The 10,031-nt window shown below is 44.1% G+C and overlaps 4 non-coding genes across 4 annotated transcripts; all 4 read right to left on the reverse strand.

Moving 5' to 3' along the window:
- Window positions 1-886: 886 nt before the first annotated feature.
- Window positions 887-970, reverse strand: trnal-uaa (transfer RNA leucine (anticodon UAA)). Its single transcript has one exon. It is a non-coding gene; the product is annotated as a tRNA-Leu (tRNA).
- A 1,940-nt stretch (window positions 971-2,910) lies between these two features.
- On the reverse strand, window positions 2,911-3,000 carry trnav-uac (transfer RNA valine (anticodon UAC)). The gene has a single exon. It is a non-coding gene; the product is annotated as a tRNA-Val (tRNA).
- A 4,985-nt stretch (window positions 3,001-7,985) lies between these two features.
- Window positions 7,986-8,069, reverse strand: trnal-uaa (transfer RNA leucine (anticodon UAA)). Its single transcript has one exon. It is a non-coding gene; the product is annotated as a tRNA-Leu (tRNA).
- A 1,880-nt stretch (window positions 8,070-9,949) lies between these two features.
- trnas-aga (transfer RNA serine (anticodon AGA)) lies at window positions 9,950-10,031 on the reverse strand. Its single transcript has one exon. It is a non-coding gene; the product is annotated as a tRNA-Ser (tRNA).

The following is a 10,031-nucleotide window of genomic DNA, read 5'->3' on the forward strand; positions in this document are numbered from 1 at the left end:
GTTATACAGTTCTTCATGTGCCAGTAAATCTTTTAAAATTATTTTGGTAGGCTTTTTTTCTGTTTTACTTTTCCAAGAAGGTTTTTAAGGAGTTGCCCAAAGGTTTAAAATTTGTGATGTTGAAATCGCCCTCCCCATCGGGAAATTGAATCCCGGTCTCCACTGTGACAGGCGGGGATACTCACCACTATACTAATGAGGAACTGATATACTGGCTGCTGCTGGAATCGAGCTGTGAACAGAACTTGACAAATGAGAAAGACAGGGACAAAGAGAGACAGAGACAGACAGAGAGACAGTCAGAGAAAGACAGAGAGAGACACACAGAGAGAAACAGACAGAGAGAGAAAACGACAGAGAGCCATACAGAGAGAGATAGAGAGAGAGACAGACAAAGAGAGAGACAGACAGAGAGACAGACACACAGACAGACAGAGACAGACAGACAGAGAGAAACAGACAGAGAAAGACAGAGAGCCATACAGAGAGAGAGAGACAGAAAGAAACAGACAGATAGCCATACAGTGAGAGATAGACAAAGAGAGAGACAGACAGAGAGACAGACAGAGAGAGAGACAGAGGGTAACAGAGAGAGAGAGAAAAAGAGAGTGAGAGAATGAGAGGGACACAGATAGTGAGACAGAGAGAGGTGGGGACTGAAAGATGTAAAAACATTTCACGATCCCTTCTCTTTGTTAGTTGAGAGTGACAGAGAGAGTGAGGGAAAAATGCAGATTCAGCAGATGCCAAAATAGGACTTGAAGAATTACATATGAGATCTTTCTTTCCATATCTATAAACATCTCATAGTTTGTTGCAGAATCAACTGATGACAAATGAGTGTCACTGAGCAGGATGAAAGGAAATGGATCTTAAATTAAAGAGTTACCAGCAGTGGGGCTTGAAACCACGTGGATATAAACCCATATGGATTTTAAGTCCAATGCCTTAACCACTCGGCCATCCTGGTGCTGGTATTATTCGCGCGCTGGCTCTGAGAGAATCGGTCCTTGACGCACCAACCTGCCACAGAGTTGAGCAGAGCAGAGAGAGACACACAGACCGACACACACATAAACAAACAGACACAGAGAGACACACAGACCGACACAGAGAGGCACACAGACCGACACACACATAAACACACAGACACACAGACCAACACAGAGAGACACACAGGCAGACACACAGACACAGAGAGAAACACAGACCGACACAGAGAGACACACACAGACCAACACAGAGAGACACACAGGTAGACACACACACATGGCGAGACACACAGACCGACACAGAGACACACACAGACACAGACAGACACACAGACAGGATTTACAAGGATGATACCAGAAATGCGAGGGTATATATATCAGGAAGGTATGGACCGCTGCCACATTAGTATATACTCTGATTTGTCTGATTATTGTTCTATTAGCGACAATATATTTCGTGCATACTTGCACAATGAAAAAGTGAAAAACTTCGAGGTGTTGGATTTAATTCCGCCCAACTCAGGATTAGTTCCCCAGGGATTTGGTTACATTAAAAAATGAGTAGTGCGGGAACCGTAGTCGGCAGGATTCGAACCTGCGCAGGGAAACACCCAACGGATATCTAGCCCATCGCCTTAACCACTCGGCCACGACTACCAAGTCTATAAGACTTTAAATGTTGCTCAGATAAAATTGCAGTCATCCATCGCTCTGAAGCAAAACAGCACTCAGTCCCTGAACAGTCTCGTGTCATGAAATTTCAAGAGACAATCTCCTCTCGCATGTTTTTTACTATTCTGTTTATCACTGTAGCTTTTTAACATAAAGCTACACCAGGAAATATAAATACAGTTTGACATTTTAAAAATGCTTCCACTCCATCGCGGAATTGAAAGCCGACCTCGGGAGTTGCAGTTAGGGATAGTTCACTATATCTGATGAGGAACTGATGGATGGCGTTACTGTGCAGAATCGCAGAGCAAGAATGGAGCTCTGAAAAGACCTGGGCTCATTCTCCAGCCCCAGAGGAAGGAGTGATCAACAACAGAAGGAGAGAGAGAGAGAGAGAGAAACGGAGGCGTACGCCAAATGTGTAACAGAGAGATACAGAAAGAGAGTGAGAGAATGAGAGGGAGACAGAGTGACAGATAGTGAGATTCTTGTCGTAGATTTCGTCAACTCTTGCCGATCAGTTGAAATGTCGAGCTGTTACAATCCATGGAACTTTAAGCCTTGTAATTGACGATTAAACCGACTGGGAGTTTGTTTAATTTTGAAATGCTGCCCAGTGAGAAACGTAATGGTTCACAGCTCTATACCAGGTGGGCACCAAGAATCTAGTCTCAAATCCAAAAGTGGATTTTTTCTGTTCTGAAGAGAATGATTTTAAGAAGCTTTATAAATGTTTAAAATTGGGGTTGTTAAAAATTGCCCGCCCCATCGGCGAATTGAACCCCGGTCGATTCAAATAATAAGCAAGGACACTCACCATTATACTAATGAGGAATTAACACGTGCAAAGTCGGTCAGAGCAAGAATCGAGCTGTGAACAAAACTGGACAAATGAGAACGACAGAGAGAGAAACAGAGAGAGAGACACAGGGACACAGAGAGAGACAGTCAGAGAGAAACAGACAGAGAAACAGACAAAGAGTGAAAGACAGAGACAGACAGAGAGAGACAGACAGAGAGAGACAGACAGAGTGACAGACAGAGAGAGACAGACAGAGAGGGACAGACAGAGACAGACAGAGAGAAAAATGCAGATTCGGCAGATGCCAAAATAGGACTTGAAGAATTATATATGAGACCTTTCTTTCCATGTTGATAAATATCTCATTGTTTGTTGGAGAATCAGCTGTTGACAAGGGAGTGTTGTTGAGCAGGATGAAAGGAAATGGATCTTAAATTAAAGAACTACCAGCGGTGGGGTTCGAACCCACTATGGGTATAAACCCATTGGATCGTAAATCCAACGCTTTAACCACTCGGCCATCTTGGCGCTGATAGTGAACGCGCACTGTATCTAAGAGAATCGGGCCTTCAAGCTCCACCTTGCCACAGATTTGAGCAGAGAGAGACACACACAGAGAGACACATAGACAGACAGACCGACACAGAGAGACACACACATAAACACACAGACGGTACAGCGAAGATGTGCAAGGGTGATACCAGAAATGCGAGGGTATACATATCAGGAAAGGATGGACCCCTGCCAAATTAGTTTAAACCCTGATTTGTCTGATTGTTGTTCTATTTCCAACCGTATATTTCGTGCATACTTGCACCATGAAAAAGTGAAAAACTTCGAGGTGCTGGATTTAATTCCGCCCGACTCAGGATTCGTTCCCCAGGGATTTGATTACATTTTAAAATGAGAAACGCTGGAACCGTCATCGGCAAGGTTGGAATCTGTGCGGGAAGAGCCCAATGGCTTTACTAGTCGATCGCCTTAACCACTCAGCCATGATTACTGGGGTTGCTAGTTTTTAAATGTTGCTCAGATAAAATCGCAATCATCCATCGCTCTGGAGCAAAACAGCACTCAGTCCCTGAACAGTCTCCGCTCAAGAAAATTCCCAAAGAGACAATCTCCCCTCGCATTGTTTCACTCTTCCATGTTCCTCCCTCGCTTTTTAACATTAAGTTACGCCAAGAAATATAACAATTATTTTACACTGGAAAGACTAATTTCTCCCCATCACAGAATTGAACCTCTGTCAGCCGTGCAACAGGCGGCGATTGTGCACTGAATTGATGAGGAATTGACGAAAGTCACTGCTGGGCGTTCTCTGCAGAAGCTCAGAGCAAGAATGGCGCTGTGAACAGACCTGGGATCATTCACCAGCCCCAGAGGGAGGAGTGAGCAAGGAGAGGGAACCAAAGAGCGAAAGAGACACGGAGAGAGGCACACAGAGAGAGACTGAGACGGAAACAGAGAGAGACTGGGGAACAGTGAATGAGACAGAGAGACTGGGGAACAGTGAATGAGACAGAGAGGAAACCAGAGAGAGAGAGCTCTATACTAATGACGAACTGGTGCAGGAAGTTGTTATGACAGTAAATCTTTTTAAATTATTTTAGTTGATGTTTTTTCTATTCTACTTTCCCAAGGAGGTTTTAAGGAGTTGGCCAAAGGTTTAAAATTTTGAATTATAAAATCTTTCTCCCCGTCGGGGAATTGAACCCCGGTCTCCCGCGTGAGAGGCGGGGATACTCACCAGTATACTAACGAGGAACTGACGGATATAAAATCTGTCAGAGCAAGAATCGAGCTGTGAACAGAATTGGATTGAGAGAGAAAGAGAGAGAGAGACGGGACAAACAGAGAAAGGGACAAATAGTGAGACAGAGAGAGAAAGACAGAGAGATATTCAGGGAGATAAAGAGAGAGACAATGATAGATACAGAGAGAGAGACAAAAAAGGAGGCTTATGACAAATGTGTAACAGAGACAGAAAGAGAGAGTGAGAGAGACAAAGAGAGAGAATGAGAGGGAGACAGAGAGACCAGATAGTGTGACAGAGAGGGGTAGAGTCCGAATTCTCTTTCTCCTTGTTAGTCAATAGTGACACTTGAGAAAATGCAGATTCAGCAGATGCCAAAATAGCACTTTAAGAATTATAGTTAAATATGAGACAGAGAGAGAGAGAGAGAACGTGTCGGGGAATTGAATCCTCACCACTATACTATCAGGGACCTGGTAGAGGAAGTAGTTATGCAGTGCTTGAGACAAAGGCTCGAACACTCACACACACAGACATGTGTGCCTGCTCTCTATGTTTATGTGTAAGTCACATATTTAATAAGCTTTTCTGAGTGCCATGGATTCATATAAACTTACTGCACAGAAGGAGGCCATTCGGCCCGCCGTGCCTGTGCTGTCTCTGTGAAAGAGCAGTGGTGCTCAGTCCCACCCCCTGCTTTTTGTCCGTAACCCTGTTAATCTCTTTCTCTCTGTCACTCTCTCCCTCCTCCGCGCCCCACACAAAAGGGAGAGGGAAACAGAGAGAGAGAGAGAGCTCTATACTAACGGGGAACTGGTGCAGGAAGTTGTTATACAGTTCTTCATGTGCCAGTAAATCTTTTAAAATTATTTTGGTAGGCTTTTTTTCTGTTTTACTTTTCCAAGAAGGTTTTTAAGGAGTTGCCCAAAGGTTTAAAATTTGTGATGTTGAAATCGCCCTCCCCATCGGGAAATTGAATCCCGGTCTCCACTGTGACAGGCGGGGATACTCACCACTATACTAATGAGGAACTGATATACTGGCTGCTGCAAGAATCGAGCTGTGAACAGAACTTGACAAATGAGAAAGACAGGGACAAAGAGAGACAGACAGAGAGACAGTCAGAGAAAGACAGAGAGAGACACACAGAGAGAAACAGACAGAGACAGAGAGAGAAAACGACAGAGAGCCATACAGAGAGAGATAGAGAGAGAGACAGACAAAGAGAGAGACAGACAGAGAGACAGACACACAGACAGACAGAGACAGACAGACAGAGAGAAACAGGCAGAGAAAGACAGAGAGCCATACAGAGAGAGAGAGACAGAAAGAAACAGACAGATAGCCATAAAGTGAGAGATAGACAAAGAGAGAGACAGACAGAGAGACAGACAGAGAGAGAGACAGAGAGAAACAGAGAGAGAGAGAAAAAGAGAGTGAGAGAATGAGAGGGACACAGATAGTGAGACAGAGAGAGGTGGGGACTGAAATATGTAAAAACATTTCACGATCCCTTCTCTTTGTTAGTTGAGAGTGACAGAGAGAGTGAGGGAAAAATGCAGATTCAGCAGATGCCAAAATAGGACTTGAAGAATTACATATGAGATCTTTCTTTCCATACCTATAAACATCTCATAGTTTGTTGGAGAATCAACTGATGACAAATGAGTGTCACTGAGCAGGATGAAAGGAAATGGATCTTAAATTAAAGAGTTACCAGTAGTGGGGCTTGAAACCACGTGGATATAAACCCATATGGATTTTAAGTCCAATGCCTTAACCACTCGGCCATCCTGGTGCTGGTATTATTCGCGCGCTGGCTCTGAGAGAATCGGGCCTTGAAGCACCAACCTGCCACAGAGTTGAGCAGAGCAGAGAGAGACACACAGACCGACACACACATAAACAAACAGACACAGAGAGAGACACAGACCGACACAGAGAGGCACACAGACCGACACACACATAAGCACACAGGCACACAGACCAACACAGAGAGACACACAGGCAGACTCACAGACACAGAGAGAAACACATACCGACACAGAGAGACACACACAGACCAACAGAGAGAGACATACAGGTAGACACACACACATGGCGTGACACACAGACCGACACAGAGACACACACAGAGACACACAGACACAGACAGACACACAGACACAGAGAGGATTTACAAGGATGATACCAGAAATGCGAGGGTATATATATCAGGAAGGTATGGACCGCTGCCAAATTAGTTTATACCCTGATTTGTCTGATTATTGTTCTATTAGCGACCATATATTTCGTGCTTACTTGCACAATGAAAAAGTGAAAAACTTCGAGGTGTTGGATTTAATTCCGCCCAACTCAGGTTTAGTTCCCCAGGAATTTGGTTACTTTAAAAAATGAGTAGAGCTGGAACCGTAGTTGGCAGGATTCAAACCTGTGCAGTGAAACCACCCAACGGATTTCTAGCCCATCGCCTTAACCACTCGGCCACGACTACTAGGTCTATAAGACTTTAAATGTTGCTCAGATAAAATTGCAGTCATCCATCGCTCTGAAGCAAAACAGCACTCAGTCCCTGAACAGTCTCGTGTCATGAAATTTCAAGAGACAACCTCCTCTCGCATGTTTTTTACTATTCTGTTTATCACTGTAGCTTTTTAACATAAAGCTACACCAGGAAATATAAATACAGTTTGACATCTTAAAAATGCTTCCACTCCATCGCGGAATTGAAAGCCGACCTCGGGAGTTGCAGTTAGGGATAGTTCACTATATCTGACGAGGAACTGATGGATGGCGTTACTGTGCAGAATCGCAGAGCAGGAATGGCGCTGTGAACAGACCTGGGCTCATTTACCAGCCCCAGAGGGAGGAATGATCAACAAGAGAAGGACAGAGAGAGAGAGAGAGAGAGAAACGGAGGCGTATGACAAATGTGTAACAGAGAGAGACAGAAAGAGAGTGAGAGAATGAGAGGGAGACAGAGTGACAGATAGTGAGATTCTTGTCGTAGATTTCGTCAACTCTTGCAGATCAGTTGAAATGTCGAGCTGTTACAATCCATGGAACTTTAAGCCTTGTAATTGATGATTAAACCGACTAGGAGTTTGTTTAATTTTGAAATGCTGCCCAGTGAGAAACTTAATGGTTCACAGCTCTGCACCAGGCGGGCACCAAGAATCTAGTCTCAAATCCAAAAGTGGATTTTTTCTGTTCTGAAGAGAATTATTTTAAGAAGCTTTATAAATGTTTAAAATTGGGGTTGATAAAATATGCCCGCCCCATCGGCGAATTGAACCCCGGCCTATTCAAATAATAAGCAAGGACACTCACCATTATACTAATGAGGAATTAACACGTGCAGAGTCGGTCAGAGCAAGAATCGAGCTGTGAACAAAACTGGACAAATGAGAACGACAGAGACAGAGAGAGAAACAGAGAGAGAGACACAGGGACACAGAGAGAGACAGTCAGAGAGAAACAGACAGAGAAACAGACAAAGAGTGAAAGACAGAGACAGACAGAGAGAGACAGAGTGACAGACAGAGAAACAGAGAGAGACAGACAGAGACAGACAGAGAGACAGACAGAGAGAGACAGAGAGAAAAATGCAGATTCAGCAGATACCAAAATAGGACTTGAAGAATTACATATGAGACCTTTCTTTCCATATCTATAAATATCTCATTGTTTGTTGGAGAATCAGTTGTTGACAAGCGAGTGTCACTGAGCAGGATGAAAGGAAATGGATCTTAAATTAAAGAACTACCAGGAGTGGGGTTCGAACCCACTGTGGGTATAAACCCATTGGATCTTAAATCCAACGCCTTAACCACTCGGCCATCTTGGTGCTGACATTGAATGCGCACTGTATCTAAGAGAATCGGGCCTTCAAGCTCCACCTTGCCGCAGAGAGCGACACAGAGACAGACAGAGACAGACGGACAGACCGACACAGAGAGACACAGACAGACACACAGGCACAGAGAGGGTACAGAGAAGATGTGCAAGGATGATACCAGAAATGCGAGGGTATACATATCAGGAAAGGATGGACCCCTGCCAAATTAGTTTAAACCCTGATTTGTCTGATTGTTGTTCTATTTCCAACCGTATATTTCGTGCATACTTGCACCATGAAAAAGTGAAAAACTTCGAGGTGTTGGATTTAATTCCGCCCAACTCAGAATTAGTACCCCAGGAAATTGATTACATTTTGAAATGAGAAACGCTGGAACCGTAGTCGGCAAGATTGGAACCTGTGCAGAAAGAGCCCAATGGCTTTTTAGTCGATCGCCTTAACCACTCAGCCATGACGACTGGGTTCGCTAGTTTTTAAATGTTGCTCAGATAAAATCGCAATCATCCATCGCTCTGGAGCAAAACAGCTCTCAGTCCCTGAACAGTCTCCGCTCAAGAAAATTCTCAGAGACAATCTCCTCTCGCATCTTTTTACTCTTCTCTTTATCACTGTAGCTTTTTAACATAAAGCTACACCAGGATATATAAATAGAGATTGACATCTTAAAAATGCTTCCACTCCATCGCGGAATTGAAAGCCGACCTCGGGAGTAGCAGTTGGGGATTGTTCACTATATCTGATGAGGAACTGATGGATGGCGTTACTGTGCAGAATCGCAGGGCAAGAATGGCGATATGAACAGACCTGGGCTCAATCACCAGCCCCAGAGGGAGGAGTGATCAACAAGAGAAGGACAGAATGAGAGAGAGAGAAACGGAGGCGTGTGACAAATGTGTAACAGAGAGAGACAGAAAGAGAGTGAGAGAATGAGAGGGAGACAGAGTGACAGATAGTGAGACAGAGGTGGAGACTGAAAAATATAAAATCATTTTACGATTACTTCTCTTTGTTAGTTGAGAGTGAGCAACAATGCAGATTCAGCAGATGCCAAAATAGCACTCTAAGAATGACATATAAATATGAAATCTTTCTTTCCGTATCTATAAAAATCTCGTTGTTTGTTTGATGGAGATTCTGCAGATGACAAACGAGTGTCACTGAGCAGAATGAAAGGAAATGGGTCTTAAATTAAAGAGTTACCTGGAGTGGGGTTTGAACCAACGTGGGTATAAACCCATCGGATCTTAAGTCCAACACCTTAACCACTCAGCCATTCTGGTGCTGTCCGAATATGTGTGGATTGTCTCTGTCAGAATCGGGGCTTCAAGCCCCACCCTGCCACAGAGTTGAGCAGAGCAGAGATTTCCTCGGTGGCAGGACAGGTTAACAAAGCAGTTAATGAAGAAGATGTGATCCTGGGCATTATAAATAGAGGCACAGAGAACACAAACCAGGAAGTTTTGCCAAACCTAAATAAACGACTAGTTCGACCCCAGCTGGAGTATTGTGTCCAATTCTGGGGAACCACACTTCAGTAAAGGAGGTGAAGGCTGAGGAAAGTATCCCCGTTTGTTACCCGAGTGACCGGCAGACACACACAGACAGACACACATGTGCACAGACAGACACACACATCAAACACAGACACACACATAGAGTGACTTAGACATCGAGAGAGACAGACAGGTAGAGAGAAACACTGTCAGTAATTTTTGTTTTATTTCTGGCCGTAAATTTCGTGAACACTTGCAGATCAATGAAAACGAGAAAAATCTCGAGGTGTTCAAAGTTGTGGGATTTAATATCGTCTCATTCAGGATTAGTTCTCCAGGAATTTGGTTACATTTTAAAAAGAAAAATGCTGGAACCGTAGTCGGCAGGATTCGAACCTGCGCGGGGAAACCCCAATGGATTTCTAGTCCATCGCCTTAACCACTCGGCCACGACTAC

This window comes from Somniosus microcephalus, chromosome 4 (genome assembly GCF_052327205.1).
Source record: "Somniosus microcephalus isolate GS21.2 chromosome 4, FLI_Smic_1.0, whole genome shotgun sequence".
Lineage (NCBI taxonomy): Eukaryota > Metazoa > Chordata > Chondrichthyes > Squaliformes > Somniosidae > Somniosus > Somniosus microcephalus.